This window comes from Pristis pectinata, chromosome 31 (genome assembly GCF_009764475.1).
Source record: "Pristis pectinata isolate sPriPec2 chromosome 31, sPriPec2.1.pri, whole genome shotgun sequence".
In the NCBI taxonomy this organism is placed as follows: domain Eukaryota; kingdom Metazoa; phylum Chordata; class Chondrichthyes; order Rhinopristiformes; family Pristidae; genus Pristis; species Pristis pectinata.
In genome coordinates, this window is record NC_067435.1 from 2,177,281 (window position 1) to 2,197,886 (window position 20,606).

The window sequence follows — 20,606 nt, forward strand, 5'->3', positions numbered from 1 at the left end:
CCTTCTTGTTCTCAGTTCCACTCTCCTCTCAATTCCCATAACCCTACAGATCAAAAATCTACCTCTCTCGGCCTAGAACATATTCAATAACTCTGCAGACACAGGAGGCTGCAGATGCTGGAATCTGGAGCAACAAACAATCTGCTGGAGGACCTCAGCGGGTCAAGCAGCATCTGTGGGGGGGGAAGGAATTGTCAACGTTCACCGCTCCCTCCCTCCCCGACACGGACAACCTGTCCGTTGCCTTTCACCCCTCCTCAGTCCACCAATCAGCTCAGACTCCTGTCTCACCACTCCCCTTCTCCTCTCTACACCGGTCATCTCGCCTCTCCACTCCCAGTCCTGAAACGTCGACAATTCCTCTCCCCCACAGATGCTGCCTGACTCGCTGAGTTCCTTCAGCAGATTGTTTGTTGCTTCAATAATTCGGCCCCCACTGGGTGAGGAGTTCCTAAGATTCATGACCTCTTCAGAGAAGAAATTCCTCCTCATCTCTGACTCACTCCCCGTGATTACTGGAGACACCAGGTACTAGTGAGATGAAGAAAGTTGAGAGTGTACGAGAGGTCAGGTAAAGGGTGCAGAGACAGTGAAGGCATGGCCATGGAAAGATCTGAACATCAAGATATGTTTTGATACCTTGAGGGCAATATTTCTGTGGAAATATTTTATAATAAGATGTCACATGGTTTTCAATAATGTCGTCTCAACTCCTGGATTGTTTTTAGCATAGCTGTGGGGATTTTTTGTTGTTTGGGAACAGAACATCTTTCAGGAATTGATGTCAGCGTTGCCAACTATGTGGTGCACGGCAAATCTTTCCCCTCTGTTCCGCCCTGTCAGTACCTCTGAGGCACTTCTCAGCAGATCACCTGCTCCTCCTCCAGCATCCTTTCTTTTCTATTCCCTTAGCATCTGTCCCAAGGGCTTGGAGATTCAGTACCAGTTTATGGTTAACTACCGGTGAATTCGGAGATGGGCTGTTGCCAGAAACTGTCTCACAAAGGTCATGTTCAAGTCTATTGTCACAGGCATAAATGTAGCGGTTAGCATAACTCTATTACAGCGCCAGCGACCCAGGTTCAATTCCTGCCACTGTCTGTAAGGAGCTTGTCCATCCTCTCCGTGGCTGCGTGGGTTTCCTCCGGGTGCTCCGGTTTCCTCCCACATTCCAAAGGCGTACGGGTTAGGAGCTGTGGGCGTGCTATGTTGGCGCCGGAAGAGTGGCGACACTTGCGGGCTGCCCCCAGCACATTCTCAGTTATGCAAAAAGATGCTTTTGACTGTGTGTTTCGATGTACATGTGACTAATTAATAAATATCTTATAAATATCTTATCTTATCTTATAAAATTAGCTTTTGGCAGCAGTAGCACAGTGCATTACAAACATAAGTTAACATAAACTTAAATTAACATAGATTGTACATAAATTTCACAACAAAATAATTATAACAACATTAGTGTAAGTTGAGAGAGAGAGAGAAAAGAAATGTGGTCCGAGGAAGTGTTGGTGTTTTTCAGGTCAGTTCAAGAACCTGATTGCAGTGGGGAAGAAGCTGCTGTTGAACCTTGAGTTGGGGTTAGAGCTCAGTGGTAGAGCATTTGATTGCACCAAGGTTAAATGTCTTCAATGATTCATGAGTCTGCACATGGCCAGACCTTGATGAAGATTTGGGAGTTATCCCATCAAGACTGCAATAGGAATCCACAACACTTAGTTTAACATCCAGAACCTTCACTAATTTTTACCTGTACGCCACACTATTCCTATCTCAATGAAATTCCTTCATTCAAGTAGTACAGTAGGGGCTCAGGGATTTTCCATCATCTGTCATTAAACCGTGTGGGTTGGTTTGGGATTGACCTTGAATGTTTTTTGTTCTCTTGGAGTGGTGATATTGTAATGTTAGCTGACAGGCAAGCAATGGAAAGAATGGGTACATTGTCTCTGCTCCGCATTCTACCTCAGAACACATCGTGTTCATGACCATGACCAATCACACCTGCTTCACCATTCAGTCTTGTTCTCAGCCTCACTTTCCTGCTCATTTGTCATAATTGTTGACTCTTCTACAGGGAGGCATCTGAAAACCTTTCCATTATCTACAAGTTAGTAGTGTGGTAAATACTCTCCATTTGTCTGGATGGTTGGTGTTCTAACAGCACTCCACGACAAAACAGTCGTTGTGACAGACATTCCGTCCACTATTGTCATATTCAGTGCCTCCACCAGCTCCACATCATGGCTACAGTAGGTACAAACCACAAAACACACTGCAGGAAATCTCCAAAGCTTCTTTGTCAATAATTCCGAAGCCTGCAACTTCTACCATTTTGAAAGGCAGGCAGATCACTCAAAATCCACACTTGGAAGTACTTTGCCAATGCTTCCTCCTTGCTGGGTCAAGACCCTGGAACATTTCTGACCTAACATACTTTATAAGAATTTATTCCACATGGTCTACAGTGATTCAGAAGGTAGCTCACCACCACCTTCTAAAGACCATTAGGTATGACCAATAAATACTGTCCTTGCTATGGGTGTCCATATTACAACAACATATTGTCCTGAAGACCTTCATAAAGTTCTAGTGAGAAGATGATATTTTATCTTCTGGAAGGTAAGTTGGAGGTGGCTGTGTCCGGTATGCAGTGTGTTGGAATTACAGAGATGTGAGTGTCCTAGTTCTTTGTTGCTCGTGTTGGAGAGTGAGAGAGGATATACTCAGAGACATGAGTAAAATAGGCTTATATTCTCTGGACCAGAAGAACAAAAGGTGATTTTAGATTCTAAGGGAACCAAGGGATATAAGGTCAATGCAGGAAAGTGATGTTGAGGTAAGATATCAGCCATGATCTTGCTGAATAGTAGAACAGGCTTGAGGGGCTGAATGGCCTACTCAAGCTCCTACTTCTTATGGAAATCACAGAGAATTTATAGAGGGAATCCATTTGGCCAATCATGTCCAGGACAGTCAAAAAGACCTACCCAGTCTAATCTCTGTTCTTATATTCTTTTCTAACAAAGGAAAACATACCTTGCACCTTTGTAGCCACAATTATTGATGCACCCTGCTTTCTGTAAGGATATGTGACCATACACCTTCATATATTCTTGTGGATACGATTTTGATGGGTGAATGAAGTGCGGACTAGAATCCGAACCTAGAACCCGATCAATGATAGTCCAGATCTCATCCATTGTAATGGTCAAACCACATGGTTTGGGCCTGGATTTAAACTGGTAAATTAAATTGGTAAATTAGTTTATTATTGTCACAAATACCAACATACAGTGAAAAACATCATTTTTCACGTCATCCATACAGATCATTTCATCAAGGTAGTACAAGGGAAAACAATAACAGGATGCAGAATATAGTGTTACAGTTACAGAGAAAGTGCAGTGCAGGCAGACAATAAGGTGTAAGGTCATGACAAGGTAGATTGTGAGGTCAAGAGTCCATCTTATCGTGTTAGGGGACCGTTTGATAGTCTTACAATAGTGGGATAGAAGTTGTCCTTGAGCCTGGTGGTATGTGCATTCAGGCTTTTGTATCTTCTGCCCGATGGGAGAGGGGAGAAGAGAGAATGTCTGGGGTGGGTGGGGTCTTTGATTATGCTGGCTGCATTACTGAGGCAGCAAGAAGCACAGACAGACTTACTACCTGATGTTAAATGTCATAGTAAAAGCTAAAAAATTCCATGCTGATCTTCAGTAGTCTGAGACTCCCAGCTCTCTTGATTTTATCCTATAGTCTCCAGCTTGATTCTCCCCACTCCCTCATTTCGCATCGTATTCCAAACCCAGGCGCCACTTGCACTACAGAATTTGTCCAATTGCTCAGGTCTCCCAACAGCAAACATGACTGAGACTTGCTTAGGGAAGTCCATGGGGGTCGGGGTGGCACACTGGCACAGCAGGTTCTCCCTGTGAGTGCAAAGATTTCCTGCCACAACCCAAGGACGTGTGGGTTGACAATTTAAGTGATTACTGTAAATTAGCCCTATTCTTGGTGAGTGGCAAGAGAATCAGTTGATGGCACGTGAGGGAGAATAGGTGTGGGAGTTGGACTGATGGGATTGCTCTGAGAACTAGCATAGACTCGATGGATCAAACAGCCTCCTTCAGTGTCAAAAGGAAATGAGAGATTCCTCTCCCATTACTGACAATGAACGAGAAAGTCATCAGAACATGCAGCACCCTGTCTTACTAATCCCAAGGACCCTAAAAAGTGAAACCTAAAAAGTTAACATGGGGACACAAGAGACTGCAAGTGCAGGAAACTTGAACAAAAATACAAGTGGAAGAACTCAGCTGCCCACTGAGTTCCTCCAGCAGTTTGCTTTCTGACCTAAAATGCTAACTTTTCATGAGTGCTGCCTGACCTGCTAAGTTCTTTTCGTACTTACTGTTCCTATGTTAGATTTTCAAAATCTGCAGTATTTTGCTTCTGGGTCTCTAACCTACTCTTCATAAGAAGAAAAAAAACTATCTGCCCTTTCAGGAACTTGTCCATCCTCTTTCTGATGGACAATTGCTTTGAGGTGCTATTTAAATACAAGTGTTCCTTTGTCCAGCAGCTCTACTTCATTAGGAGTTTGAGGTAATTCGGTATGTCACCAAAGACCCTTGCAAATTTCTACAGATGTACGGTGGAGAGCATTCTGACTGGCGGCATCACTGCCTGGTATGGAGACTCCAACACACAGGACTGAAAGAGGCTGCAGAGGGTTGTAGACTCAGCCAACTCCATCACGGGCACAACCTTCCCCACCATCGAGGACATCTTCAAGAGGCGGTGTCTCAAGAAGGTGGCATCCATCACTGAGGACCTTCACCATCTGGGACATGCCCTCATTACTACCATCGGGGAGGAGGTACAGGAGCCTGAACACCCACATTCAACATTTTAGGAACAGCTTCTTCCCCTCCGCCATCAGATTTCTGAACGGTCCATGAATCCATAAACACTACCCTGTTATTCTGCTTTTGTACTATTTATTTATCTTTGTAGCTTAAAGTAATTTTTATGTAGAAGTAGACATCTTTGTTAATTCATTAAGGGTGAGCAATGCTTGGAGAGAAAGAAAACAGTTGCTAGATGATGAATCCATTCTCTTTTCTTGAAACAAAAATGGAAAAAATATGCAAAGCTGGAAAGATATTTGACATGTTTAAGGGAGGTCTCTGTTGTCTTGCTTCTACACTTCCTGTGATCCATGTTTATTCTTCCTCCTCTGGGAGAGTGCTTAATGTGTGTGGGCTAAGGTTGGGATGGGGTGCAGTGGGGGAAATCTACTCAGACAGCAGGGTATTCATAGATTAAATATGTATGGTGTGTTTCTCCAACAGTGCAGAGTTTTGTAGTCTGAACCTGTCAAAAGCAGATAATATCACTTGATTAATCTGCAACCCAGCTTCACTTTAGAGCTGGTGACTAATTTTAAAATCCACAGTTAATCAAAAACCTCTGTTTTTAAAATTGTATCTCATCTTCAAATCACCAGTTCTATTTCCTTAAGCCTTTTGTTAGTCTCTTGCCCTATCAAAAATTTGCATTGTGGAAAATGCAGCAGCCAGTTTGAACACAGCAAGATTCCACAGTGTGTTATTCACAGCTCAAACATCCAGGAGAATTCTCCTGCTCTTCAATAACAAAGAAATAAAGACGGAAAATGCTGGAGACACCTCATAGGTCGGGCAGCATCTGAAGCAGAATTAATCTTTTTTTCCAGAGGGAGAATAAGCACAGACCACAGGATGGGTGAACGCAGCAAGATGACAATATGACAGAGACCTTTCTCAAATATGTCAAATATCTTTCATGGAGTCATAAAGACATACAGCACAAATGCAGGCCCTTCAGCCCAACCGGTCCATGCTGACCACGGTGCCCACCTGGCTTGTCCCGATTTCCTATGGTCAGCCCATATCCCTCTAAGCCCCGCCCCTCCATGTGCCTATCCAAGTGCTTCTTAAATGATACGGTTGTACTTGCCTCACCCACTTCCTCCGGCAGCTCGTTCTACCCTGCGTGAAAAAGTTGCCCCTCAGGTCCCTTTTAAATCTTTCCCCTCTCACCCTAAACACATGCCCCTTAGTTTTGGACTCTCCTACCCTGGGGAAAAGACTGTTACCATCCCCCTTACTTGTGCCTCTCATAATTTTAAACACCTCTATTAGATTGTACCTCATTCTCCTACGTTCCAAGGAACAGAGATGTAGCCTGGCCAACCTCTCCCTAGAACTCAGGCCCTCTAGTCCTGCCAACTTCATCATAAATCTTCTCTGCACTCTTTCCAGTTTAACCATGTCTTTCCTATAACAGGGCGACCAAAGCTGTACACAGTACTCCAACTGTGGCCTCACCAACAACTTACACAACTGCAACGTAATGTCCCAACTCCTGTACTCAATGCGATGCCTGATGAAGGCCAGTGTGCTAAACTTTCAAGCTTCTTTACATATTTTTTCCATAATAGAGTTAACATTTCAGGTCAATGACCCTTTATTTAGTTCAAGTTGCAGAGAGGTGGAGGAGAGGGACAGATAGAACAAAGAGAAGATATCGGTGATTGGTCAAGGCTGGGGTTGCTATGGTGACACCTGTTTTGAAGCTGCCGTGACAAAATAATGAGGGCAGATCGAGAGAGGGGAAACAAACAAGGGGAGCTATAAAAATGCAGATCAGAGTTGTTGCAGAGGACTGAAGACAAAGCCTGACCGCTGGAAATTCCCAGCAGAACAGGTGGTGTCTGAGAAAAAACTGAGTTAATATTCCAGACGGGTAAACCTGCCATAGATGCTGCCCGACCTGCTGAGGATTTCCAGCATTTCTGTCTTTATTTCGGATTTCCAGCTTTTGCGGTACTTTGATTCAGGTTCAGAATAGTTTATTGTCAGATACACCAGAGTGCAATGAAATTCCTTGCTCGTGTGAAGCTCACAGAGTAAGCAGTATACGTGATAATAATAAATACAGCAATAAATCCAGCGATGAGCGCAAAACAATGGAATGGTGCAAAGTATCGTCGTGCAAACTGAGGTAGTGCAAAAAGAAATGCTAAAGTGACAATAACAGAAGAGGTAGAATTCAGGGTTTGAGAATGCGGGAGGGGGATGTGAAAGAGGTGATTGGTTCAGAAGTCTGACAACAGTGGGGATTTTCTTTGCTGAGAAAAGAATTGTTGTGTTCACTCAAGAGACCTTAATTTACAGCCTGATGTAAAAGATAGCAGTGTGGCACACCCTCAGTACTTTGAGGTCTGGTCATTGGCCTGGGTATTGAAACCACAGGAAGTGTGGGAACAAAAGAACAACAATCTCCCTCAGACAAACTTCTGCCACAGAGGGCAGAGCTGTCTTATCTATTTGTTTAGTTTTATGATATGGGGTTTGCTGGCAAGGCCAGAATTTATTGCCAAGTTTCAGACAAGCAACTGCAGTACATTTTTATACACTGCAGTCTCAGGGCATCAGAGGCGGAGCAGTGAAAGTTTACGGTGGCGGATGGATGCTTTGTCTTGGATGGTGTTGACCTTCGTTGAAGCTGCACTCATGCAGTCAAGTGGAGGATATTCCATTGCACTCCTGACATGTGCTGTGTAGATGGTGGAAAGGCACTGGGGTATCAGGAGTCACCCACTGCAGATGCAGGAGACTGCAGATACTGGAACTTGGAGCAACAAACAATCCGCTGGAGGAACTCCATGGGTCGAGCAGCGTCTGTGGGGGGGAAAAGAAATTGTTGACATTTCGGGTTGAAACCCTGCATCAGAACTGGTTTCAACCCAAAACACTAACAATTCCTTTCCTCCCATAGACGCTGCTCGACCCACTGAGTTCCCCCAGCAAACTGCCTGTTGCTCCAAATTCCAGTATCTGCAGTCTCCTGTGTCCGTAGTGGGTGACTTCTGATACCCTAGTGCCTTTCCACCATCTACACAGCACAAGTCAGCTGTAGGGCCATCATCTTTAATATCCTTGCCTAATAAAATTTATCAGCCTCAATTTCTGTATTTGGACCGAACCTGAGCAAGGCCTTCAAAGCACCTGATGTACAGAAACAAAATCCACAATTAATTCAGTGTGGCTGTGGGTGGCATCTAGTGTGCATAGAAATCATAAAAACTGCATGGAACTATCATGTTCCGGCAAGGATTTATAGTATCATTTATAAAAAGAGATTTATTAAATTTGATGACTGTCAATTTTGAGTATTAACTTTTGAGTATTAATGTTTCTATTAAAAGCAAAGGTAATTAGAAAATAAACAGTGACTATGATATAACTAGTTGTAAAATAGAGTTGAATGCATAACCTGTAACTAGATAATCGAAGGAACAGCAGTAATGCAATGGACATAATAGAAAACCAGGTCCAGCAACCCAGGTTCAGTGCTAACCTCAGGTGCTGTCTGTGTGAAGCTTTCATGTTCTCCCTGTGACTGAACGGGCTTCCCCCGGGTGCTTTGGTTTCTTCCCATATCCCAAAAACCAGCAGATTGGTAGGTTAATTAGTGACTGTAAGTTACCCCTAGTGTAGGGCAGTGTTGATGGGAATGTGGGAGAGAAGAGGTTACAGGGGAATGGGATTGATGGGTCTGCTCTGGCAGCTGGCATAGACGATGGGCTGAATGGCCTCTTTCTAGGTCTTAAGGAAATATGAGAAAATCTCCTGGAATTGCTGTGATTCCGTGTTGCTTTGAATGTTTTCTTCTTTGCAGTTTTTCAGTCAGTGTTTCACCTTCCAGAAACCACTGTTGCATTAATGTATAATAATGCTCACCTTGCAATAATGCTCCTGATGAATGGGTTTCCTCACTCTACCACCTATCCTCCCCCAATTCTCCGCCCCTGCACTAATCATCACTTCACAGACACAAGTTGACCTCCTACCTAGAGCCATTTGCATAGAAGGGATCCAATTACAAATTCTTCCCTGAGCTTGAAATGAGTAGAAACAAAATGTGTTTCCCTATTCCAAGCAAGAGAAACAACTGCTGAAAGAATTCAGCAGGTCAAGCAGCATCTGTGGAGGCAAAGGGCCAGACAACATTTTGGGGCAAGACCCTACATCAGGACTGAGGGTGTAAAGGGGTGATAGCCAGTATAAAGTGAGCTGGCAAGTGATACGTGGATCCAGGTGAGGTGGAGCGATTGGCAGGTGGAGTCAGGTGGGGGAGGGAGGGGTGGAGATAGCGACAGATGCTGGAACCTGATAAGAAAGGAAGGTGATGAGGAGAACCAGCTGAGGGATGGATGGTGGGCGGATGGGAACGGTTGGGGCAGAGGAGGGGACTCGCGGGGTTGAGTGTGTGGGTGATGGGCAGATAGAAACTGGTGGGGGAGGGGAGAGGAACTGGGCAACAGGGTGTTGGGGGAGGAAGGGGATTTGGAAAGGAGACGGTGTGCGAGAGGGCCTGGGTGGATCTGGAGGAGAGAAAAAGGGAGGGAGTTACCTGAAATTGGAGAATTCAACGTTCATGCCACTGGGTTGTCCACGGCTCAGGTGGAATATGAGGTGCTGCTCCTCTACTTTTACCTCCCTTTTACCTACATCCTCCTTGTGCTTTATCTTGGGCCATTCCCAGCTCTGCTTCCCTCGTTCCCTTGTTTTTTTTACTGATCACTCTCTCTCTTTGTTCTTATGTCTGTCACGAAGTGTGGCACTGATGAATTTTGTATTCCTTAGGATATAGAAGGTTAAGCAATACTCTAATTGGGATGTTTTGGAAGAATTTGGTAGGGAAGATTCAGAGAAACTACATCCACTTGTATAGAGCATATTAGTGGTTGTCAAGAAAGGCTTGATCCCATTCTCTCTTCTCCCCCCTTCCAGTGGGCAGAAGATACGAAAGCTTGAGAACACGTACCACCAGGCTCAAGGTTAGCTTCTATCCTGCTGTTATCAGACTCTTGAATGGACCTCTTGTACGATAAAGATGAACTCTTGACTTCACAACCTACCATGTCATGGCTGTTGGATTCAATTGTTTTAATTAGTTTTTTTAACACGTACAGTGTTTAATACACCTCAAGTGGCTGCACAAGGAATGGCCACTTACTAGCTTATTGGTTCGTCCATCAGGTGAATATGTGGTTGTTTCATTGGTTGGTTTGGCCACAAGTATCTAATAGGTTTCCTGATTGGACTATTGTTAGCTAAGGAGTATCTCTTATCTCAGGTATAAAAGGTGTCGCTTTTTGTTAACCTCTCTCTTGCTTTCCTGCCCCCTGGCCCGAGACCATCTTTAGTTCCCTTTGTCTCGGCTCATCAAAGCTAGTGCCAGGTGCTCTGTGACTGTTTCTTTGTTTTAAACTTTTCCAATAAAAATTTGTGAAGCACCAAATTGTTTTCAACTCATTCTTGGACTCCTGAAAGAACCTGTGGATTTGAAAATAGCTGGATGCGACATGGCCTTGCACCTTATTGTCTACCTGCACTGCACTTCCTCTGTAACTGTAATGCTTTATTCTGCATTCTGGTATTGCTTCTCCCTTTGTACCACATTGAAAGTTCAAGTTTATTATCATGGGCATACACGCCCAGGATAAAAATGCCATGAAAATTTGCTTTTTGCAGCAGCAGTATAGTACATGATGTATATTATGTATGTGTTTGAAAATCGTCTGTATGGATGGCATGCAAAACAAAGTCTATCACTGTATCTTGGTACATGTTGCAATAATAAACCAATTACCAATTAACATCTGATCTCTGAGGCTAAGCTCACTTAGGCTGGTTAATACTTGGAAGAGAGGCAGCTGAGAACATTGGGTGCAGTAACTCGTTCTGTTTTCAGTGATCTCTACTGGGCTGCATGCTTCAGAGACATGGACAACCTACAACCTACAATAGGAACCTCAAAGCACTCAAGAAATGTTCTCTTTGCAAAAATCTCCAAATCCACTGGCAGGATGAGTAAACTGAAGTCAATGTTGTCTCCCAGGGCCACATCCCGAGCAATGAGACTCTAATTCACCTTTGCAGGCTCTATTGGACAACCCATGTCAATTGCAGAAGGGTGGAGGAAATGCTTTGTGGATGTTCTCAAACCCTTATTGAAGAAGTGGAACAACCTCATTGACTTGAAGTGAACCCTGGCCCAAGTTCACTCGAAATGGAGAAAGAACATTGGGGTTAGAATTGAGAACATTGAGTCTCTTTGTCATCAGCATGTGGAAGCCTAACGAAAACAGCAGAAGGAGTGCACCACCTTGAATTGTCCCCAGCCAGCCACCCTTTCAAGGACCTTCTGTCCCAACTGTGGCATCAACCAACTAAGAGCCCAGGGAACTGGAATGGAAGGAATTTATCTTCAGTCCCACAGGTCTGCCTAAAATGAGGCTTTACCTGGGGTGGAGATGGCGTCATGGGGCCATCCTGCCTTGGAACTGGCAACCTTGCCACACAGGAAACTGCATTTCAGGTGCCCCAGCTACTCTAGAAGCTCCTAGACTGACTTTCACTTTTGAGGGTCTGGAACAAAAGGGGACAAGTCTTAAAATTTCAGTCACAGCATTTGGGATGAGGTGTGTACAATAGTGAGGTGTGATTCATTCAAAGTTTTCATCCTGTGGCTGTCCATCCAACCCTTCCTCAATCTCACCCACGTAACCTTGTTTGCATGGCAACCATCTGTGTTCCTCCAACTCTAATCTCTTGTTATCTACTTTCTTCAACCTATCATTGGGGAGTGCCTTCTGCTACGTAGGTCTGTCATTTCCACCAACCCTTCCACCCATCTTCTCCTTTCTTCAGGCACACCTCACAGCCAGGCTTTTGATCTCAGATCCTCTGTATCCTAATAAGATGGAAATTGACTCAGGGTACCTTGCTACAGGAAAGGTGCTAGACAATGCTGGTCTTTATGTGACCATATGGCGGGAGGTTATAATCCAGATTATCACCATCCATCCTCTTTCAAAAGCAGCCTGTTGAAGGATCAGCATTTCCTTTTAAAATAAGGAACAATTCCTGGGCTGTTTTGGTGTCCTCAATTCCATCCTCAAAAGAGGCTCCAAGAGGCCGGTTAGACTTCTCAAATTAATTTCACGCACAATTCAGCAAAAGAACTGCATTGTAATCCCAAATCAGTAAGATGCCCAAATGATGAATCACTTGGTGAGAAAGGAGAGTTATTTAGATTGCAAACACCAGAAATGGGGAAGAGGGAATGTGTGTGTGACTGTACGCCCAGGGCACATTGTAAACAGCTGCTATAAGAGGCAGCTGATGGAAATACAGCACAATTGATCATTTCTTTTATGGGGCAGAGAATTTTTTTAAAAACTCCATCACAATCCATAGAGTATGACCAATTAATGCCAGGAGCACCCAAGGCACCAACATTAAGTTTAACTATTCACCCACTCTCCTGTTTGCACTGTTTAGACCCCATGATCTTACACATATTTCTCTTTACCAATAAACTAAAAATAAACTTATCTCTTTGCAAGAGAAAAAAAAGGTCTTAGTGGTTGAAAAAGAGAGAGAGCTGCACAGATGTTAGTTTGTCATCATTCTTTAGGGTAAAGATCAGTTTTTTTATTTAACATATAATTTAGAGCAGAATCAGGCTATTCAGCTCAACTGGTTTGATCTCATTCTCTGCCCAAGTATTTACCCCAGGAGCAATTCCCCAGCGCACTTATAGCATATAACTGTTAGAAGATGTACCAGAGTTTTTAATTCATTTTTGCTTGGTGGTATCCCTGACAAGCCCAGTAGACTTTGCTGATCCCTGAGTGCCCTATAGAAGGTGGGGGTGAGCTGCCCTGGACCTCTGCTGTGCTTCTGGTGAAGATGCTCTCACAGTGCTGTTGGAGAGAATGTTCCAAGATTTTTAGACCCAGTGATGAAGAAGGAAAGGAGATGTATTTCCAAGTCAGGATGGATGGAGGAAAAGCTGCAAATGGTGGTGTACCTACTGCCTTGACCCTTTAGATGGTGGAGGTCACAGGTTTAGGAGATGTTGTCCAAGTACACCCTAATGCCAATATACTAGAGAAACTGGTGTGATGCCAAATTTCAAGCAGGCTGTTATTTTAATCTGAAGAATGTAGTGCGTAAACTTATTTATGGGCATCTTGGTCGGCATGGACCAATTGGCCAAAGAGCCTTTTTCTGTGCTGTATGACTCAATGTGGCTAAATCTACAAAACCCTACTTTAGGTGTTAACTATGTTCAGGTACTAGAAACAACTTCACTTGAAGTTAGCTACCTCCCTCCCAATTTCCCTCCATCTCTTGCCAACCTGGCCAGAACTTAGGCAATGAGATTTCCCCATTTCCTGAAAGTATTTCTTTAAAAATTGAAACCTTTCATTTGTTTCACCCAGAAATCAAGTGACCTTATCTGATACAGAAACAAAAAACTGGACATTGGACATTCAAAAACAGAAAATACTCAGCAGGTCAGGCAGCATCTGAGGTGAGAGAAACAGAGTCAAGGTTTCAGCTGCATGATCTTTCGTCAGCCCTATTGATGAAACATCTGAAACATTAATCTCTGCAGACATTGCCAGACTTACCGAGTTTTATGACTTCCTCTGGTTAGGATGTGAAGCTCACACATCCTAGTCTATACTGAGAAATCGACTTTAGTCAGACAGGAAAGGATATGTAGAAATTGTCCATTTGGTTCAGAACTCCAAGGTTAAACAGGGAAATTGGCAAGGTTCTCACTGAGGAACGTTCTGTGACATCAGCTGGATATGGGAATAGTAAATAATATGATCAAAGGACTGTAAGTGAACTAACCCACACTTACTTTGAATTCCCTAGGTTCTTGCACTGATACACCTTATCACATCAAAATCTCTCAAAAAAACTCTCCACAATCAATTGATTTCTAACATTATAACAGTGACTACAGCACAGAAGTATCTTCACTGGTGCTAAAGCAATCTGGACCATCTTGAGATTAGGAAAGATGCTATAGAAGTGCAAGCCATTTTTTTCTCTGTCTGATCTGTAGTGTTTAGAGTCATAGAGTCACACAGCACAGAAACAGGCCCTTTGCCCCAACTGGTCCATGCCGACCAAAATTCCCATCTAAGCCAGTCCCATATGGGCTTGCATTTGGCCCATATCCCTCTAAACCTTTCTGATCCATGTACCCATCCAAGTACATTTTAAATGTTGTTAATGTATCTGCCTCACCCACTTCCTCTGGCAGCTCATTCCATATACGGACCACCCTCTGGGTGAAAAAGTTTCCCCTCAGGTTCCTATTAAATCTCTCCCCTCTCACCTTAAATCTATGCCCTCTAGTTCTTGATTCCCCAACCTTGGGGAAAAGACTGTGCACATTCACCCTATCTATTCCCCTCACGATTTTATACACCTCATTCTGCTATGCTCCAATGAAAAATGTCCCAACCTGCTCAACCTTTCTCTGTAACTCAGTCCCTCGAGTCCTGGCAACATCCTCGTAAATCTCCTCTGCACTCTTTCCAGCTTAATGGCGTCTTTCCTACAGCAGGGTGACCAAAACTGAACACAATATTCCAAATGTGGCCTCACCAACGTCTTGTACAACTGCAATAGAACATCCCAACTTCTATACTCAGTGCCCTGAGTGATGAAGGCCAGTGTGCCAAAAGCCTTCTTCACCACCCTGTCTACCTGCAATTGTTATATTGGAAATGAATGACAGTCACTCTTGACCAGAAAGGACCTGCAAACAGTGATTTATTTGTTCAATGCTTCTGCAGGCGAGGAATCGTTTCTCATCTGCAAGGTGTGACAGTGAGTACTGACATGGATAGCTATACGGATGCTGGGTACACTGGAGCAAATGCAATACAGTGCTGAGCCCCGTTTTACTGGTGGGCATGAGGTTTTGGAGGAGATAGATTTGTTGACTATGGGGAGAGTGAGGGGAAGAAATACAAGAACATAGGAAATAGAAGCAAGGTTATCCCTCGTAACTTCTTCTCCATTCAATAAGAAGAATGGGATGAGTGTAGATGGGCAAAAGGATCAGCACGGATGTGATGGGCTGAAGGGCCCTTTTCTGTGCTGTACAACTCTATGAATATCACGCTGATCGACCACCTCAACACCACTTTCCTGCACTGACCCCTCAACCCTTGTTTCCCTTAATCCATTGGCTCTGACCTGACCTGAAAACATTCAGCAACTGAAGGCACAGAACTTGAACAACTCACCATCCTGTGGATGAAGAGGTTTCTTCTCATCTCTGCCAGGAATGACTGACCCTTTTTTCTGTGGCTCTTGGATCTAGACACCCTGGCTGCAGCAAACATCATTCCTCCACCTACCCTGCCAAGGCCCCGGAGGAACTTTGTGTGAGATTATTATTCATCTTCTAAATTCTTGAGAGTACAGGTGCAGGCTGCTTCACCTCTCCTCCACAGACAACTCCCAATCTGGTGAATCTTTACTGCATTCCCCCTAACGCGAGTATATCTTTTCTTCATAAGGAAAGCCAGATCTATACATGATAACCTATGTTGGGCACCTTGATGGTTATATTAACAGACTAGTAATCTGGAAACCTGGACTAACAATCCAGAGGCCTAAATTCAAATTCCTCTCTTGATCTGGAAATTAAACAAGTAGTTACTAGTAATTTAGTTAAAATCCATCTGGTTTGCTAATGTCCTTCAGGGAAGGAGATCACAAGACAAAGGAGCAGAAGTAGGTCATTCGGCCCATCGAGTCTGCTGTTCTTACATGGTCTGGACCAAATGTGACTCCAGACCCACCAATGTGGGTGGCTCTTAAATGCACATCAGTCCAAAGGCAATTAAGGATGGGCAATAAATGGTGTCCCTGCCCAGATCCTTGGTACCTGTCTCACCAGGCCCATATGTTCTGATTCTAGGGGGAAAGCCTCATAGTATGCAAGGGTTTTCCAGTCCAGATGAAGGGTCTCAATTCAAAGTGTCGACTATCCATCTCCCTCTACAGGTGCTGCCAGACCAGCTGAGTTCCTCCAGCATTTTGTTTGTTGCTCCAGATTCCAGCATCTACAGTCTCTTGTGTCTCCAGTGTTTTTTCATTCAAGTGCCAGTAGCTGGGATAAGAGGGATGCCCCACATAGATCGATTTGATTCGATTCCTTAACCAGCTTCCACATAAGTAAACTTTTAGCAGGTGACCCTGGGACATGCTGAGAGATGGAACTGGGAGTAACTTCCCTTTCCTGACCCAGCAAAGTTGAGTTTATTTGTGGAGCACTGCAGGACAGTAGTTATGTTACAACACTGGGATCCAGAGACCCAAATCATTGATATGGGATCATGAGCCTGAATCCCCACCATGACAGCTTGGGGAGTTTAAATTCAAGTCATTAAATAAATCTACCACTACATTAGTGATGGTAACCATGAAAGGACACAATTCATAAGATGACAACTGGTTTATTAATACCCCTTGAGGAATGAAATCTGCCTGGTGACTCCCTCCTCAGTTCAGGGGCAATTAGGGATGGACAATAAATGCTGGCATTGCCGGCAACACTCGGCAAATGATTGAGAACACTTTAAAAAAAATCATCAATCTCTCTGAATACACAGACACTGGAAACTGAATCCTGGTCTTTCCTTACATACCAACTGATAACCAGATAAAATTGGTGAGCTATTTATACCCAGAAATTCAAGAAAACCCAAGCATGAAACAACAAACACAATAATTTTTCTTAAGGATTGGATAACCATAATTTCATGACCATAACAATTATCATGAGCACCCTTCACAGATTTTGAAACTGAATACACAGACATGTACTATAAACAGAAAAGAACGGTCAGGCAGCATCTATGGAAAGAGAATCAGAGTTTACATTTCAGATCCAACACTCTTCACCCAAACTGAAATGCTAACTGTTTCTCTTTCCACAGATGGTGCCTGACCATCGAGTGTTACCAGCATTTTCTGGTTTTATTTCTGATTTTGGTATCTGCATTTCTTTGTTGATTTTCACACAGATATGCATGGTCTATTTCTCTTCAATTTAAAATTCCTTAATTTGAAATCAATTCACTTAAATTGATGTTATGTGGAAACACTGCCTGGCTGCTGTATTGCAATAGCAAATTCAAGCCATGGGATATCGTTCATCTGAGTAAAGTAAGCCTCTTCAGATTAACAAGAATTGAATGCAGTGTTAAAAAGTTACTCCATAGCAAGGACAACAGTAAGTCACCTGAAGGAAAATAATAACATACCTGATCGTTTCAGAGCTTCACCCTGTTCATTCCTTCTCTGACAATCCTACTGCCCACTGAGGAAACCAAAGGGTACTAAATATTTCTTCTGACTTCATGGAATGACACTGGTGTACTCTCCACCCCCTCTTGCATCCACATGTGGAGTACAGTAGTGCCACCTATGGCACTCCAGTGGAAATACAGATTATGCAAAACCATCACGAGACAACGAATGAAGTTGTAAATGATGACCAGCAACGGAACCTTAACCTCATCTCAGAAAACCCATGGATTTGACTTTCCTCTCTTCCCACACATAGGAGGCCTGCAAAATCTTGTTCTTGCAAAGATAGTGACAGGAATAAACCACTTTCTCACAAATTGTTTCTTTGCAGCCACTTCTAGGCATGCTTTAAATCAATGGGTTGAAGAATGCATGGATAAGAAAGGTTTAGAAGTGTGCCGAACGCGGGCAAGTGGGACCAGCTTGGATGGGCATCTTGGTTGGCATGGACCAGTTGGGCCGAAGGGCCTGTTTCTGTGCTGTATGACTCTAATAGATGGGTTTTATGGTGGGAAACTGAACCTTGCCTACAGAGGGTGGAAATTAGCTCCATTGACATTACTACTGTTCTGGTTTACAGTATAAACGCAGGTATGATTGGGTTATTCCTCCATCAATCATGTTGGTGACAGTTTCTGCAAATGGATGAGATTGATTTTATGCACGTAATTTATCCTCCACTCACTGCACTTCTCTGCTTTTGTTGAGAAGTTGTGGGAGTTACTGTCTCTTTTGTTCTTTAAATAAACTCTGTTTCCCGAGTGCATTTGCACTACGATAGACTGTTGTGTCACATGTCCAGCCCCAATTTTCCTAAATGACTTACAAACTGTTATCAATAAGTAATATGTATTGGAACATGCTATTGGAACAGCTCCATGCCTTTGTTCATGTTCCAGACAAGCTTTCAATCTGCTTTTCCTTCAATGCCTGTCAATATTTCCTCCAATCATGAAGTGGAACTTAGTTGGTAGCAACCTTGTGCCTGGATCTGAAAGCAGCAAAGGCACCCACTGTAGAGACCTGGGTACAGATGTAAAAGAGCTATGGAGTGATTCAGCATGACACATGTCTTTGTTCCACTGAGCCTTTGCTAACTACCAAGGACCCATTCACAGTAATCCCATTCTCCACACGTTCCCATCAACTCCCCTCAGATTCTGCCACTGTTAGGGTTGTTAAGACGGTGTATGGAGTGTTGGCCTCATTAGTTGGGGTATTGAGTTCAAGAACTGCGAGGTGATGTTGCAGCTCTATAGAACTCTGGTCAGACCACACTTGGAGTATTGTGTTCAGTTCTGGTTGCCTCATTATAGAAAGGATGTGGAAGCTTTAGAGAGGGTGCAGAGGAGGTTTACCAGGATGTTGCCTGGATTGGAGAGCATGTCTTATGAGGATAGGTTGAGCGAGCTAAGGCTTTTCTCTTTGGAGAAAAGGAGGATGAGAGGTGACTTGATAGAGGTGTACAAGATGATAAGAGGCATACGTAGATCGAGTGGACAGTCAGAGACTTTTTCCCAGTGCGATAATGGCTAACATGAGGGGACATAATTTTAAGGTGATTGGAGGAAGGTATAAAGGGGATGTCAGGGTTAAGTATTCTACACAGAAAGTGGTGGGTGTGTGGAACACACTGCCGGCAGAGGTTGTAGGGACAGATACATTAGGGACATTTAAGAGACTCTTAGATAGACACATGAATGATAGAGAAATGGAAGGCTATGTGGGAGGGAAGGGTTAGATAGATCTCAGAGCAGGATAAAATGTCGTCACAATATTGTGGGCCGAAGGGCCTGTACTGAGCTGTAGTGTTCTATGTTCACTCACCTACACAGCAGGGGCAATTTACAGTAGCCAATTAATCTACTGACCCATTCATCTTTGGGATGTGGGAGGAAACCAGAGCACCCTAGGGAAACCCAGGTGGTCACAGGGAGAATGTGTAAACTCCGCATAGACAGTGCTGGAGGTCAGGAATGTACCTAGGTTGTTGGAGCTGTGAGGCAGCAGCACTGCCCGCTGTTCCACCGTGCCAAAAATCCTCGCTGACTTTCCAGCTGACAACTGTCTTTGGGAATGATAAGTTTAAACCGAGTAGCTGGCTGCTCTGTCAGGTGGGTGTAATATGGAGACACAAGAAACTGCAGATGCTGGAATCTGGAGCAAAAAACAAACTGCTGGAGGAACCCAGTGGGTCGAGCAGCATCTGTGGAGGGAAACGGATGGATGAAGGGTCACAACCTGGAAGATCAACTGTCCATTTCCCTCTACAGATGTTGCCTGACCCACTGAGTTCCTCCAGTAGTTTGTTTTATTTTGCTGCAGGTGGATGGAGTTACACACAGCTTGTGGGCAACATCTGGCCTGCAGTAGTCCGTGAGGCTGATTGGTTGAGCCCATCCGAATGGGATGAGGTGGCCAGGGATTATGTTGGACCTGCTGGGTTTCAGCTCTGGATCCACGTGCACTTCACTGGTCAGATAAGACGGGAAGAAGCACAGGAAGAGTAGTGAGGTGGCAGTGGTGGACCTGTGAGTGAGCCCAGAACTACAGCATTCATGGATCTGGACGTGACTAAGTATCAGCAGCTGATTGGGTCCAGTTAAAATAAAGTGTGTTTCTCATGACTAACTCCTGGAAGTGGTTTTGGAATGTGAATTTGGCCTTTCCAACAAAAAAAAACTGGTATTGCACAACTAATGTAATAGATAGCACAGACGGAGGTAAAAGCAACAGGGACATTGTGTCCTGGCCAGTGATTATCCTTCAGTTAACAGCCCTGATTGTTAACATGGTGGGAGCCTGCTGTGCTCAAGTTGTCTTCTGTGGTTCTACACAACTGCTTGTTTGCTCTGAGGCATTTGCCATTTGTTTCCTAGTGGAATGATTTGCGTCAATCTGAGTTGTCACTGGATCACAGACTCTGGCATCATCTGCCAAACACGTTTCAGTTGATGGAATGTAGTGAGTGCTGCCATGACTGGATGAGAGAGGAGGAAAGAAGAGCCATCCCAAACTAATTGTCGGAGATGGGGCTGTTAACTGAAGTTAATGGGTCATTTAAGTTGTTCAGGGATTAAGCGTCTGATCACATCTGTACAAAGCTTGCTTAAATCACTGCAGTCTTGGGTAGCACAGTGGTACAGCTGGTGGAGCTGATGCAATTATGAAGAAGGCACACCAGCAGCTCTACTTCATTAGGAGTTTGAAGAGATTCAGTATGTTACCGAAGACTCTTACAAATTTCTATAGATGTATGGTGCAGAGCATTGACTGGTTGCATCACAGTCTGGTATGGAGGCTCCAATGCACAGGATTGCAAGAGGCTGCAGAGGGTTGTAGACTAAACCA

The 20,606-nt window shown here is 43.9% G+C and overlaps 1 protein-coding gene across 6 annotated transcripts in view; it reads right to left on the reverse strand.

Annotated features, from left to right (window-relative positions):
- The window catches only part of LOC127584899 (forkhead box protein D2-like), a 145,574-nt gene that overhangs the window by 15,259 nt on the left and 109,709 nt on the right, over nt 1-20,606 (reverse strand). The window contains exon 1 of one of the 6 annotated variants that reach the window (XM_052041875.1): nt 17,210-17,288. The exons of 4 other annotated variants lie outside the window; for them this stretch is intronic. The gene's annotated coding sequence lies outside the window, so the exon portion shown is untranslated. Of the gene's footprint in view, nt 1-3,039; nt 3,078-17,209; nt 17,289-20,606 lie in introns of those variants that run through there. One more of the 6 variants, XM_052041878.1, reaches the window with a different exon arrangement.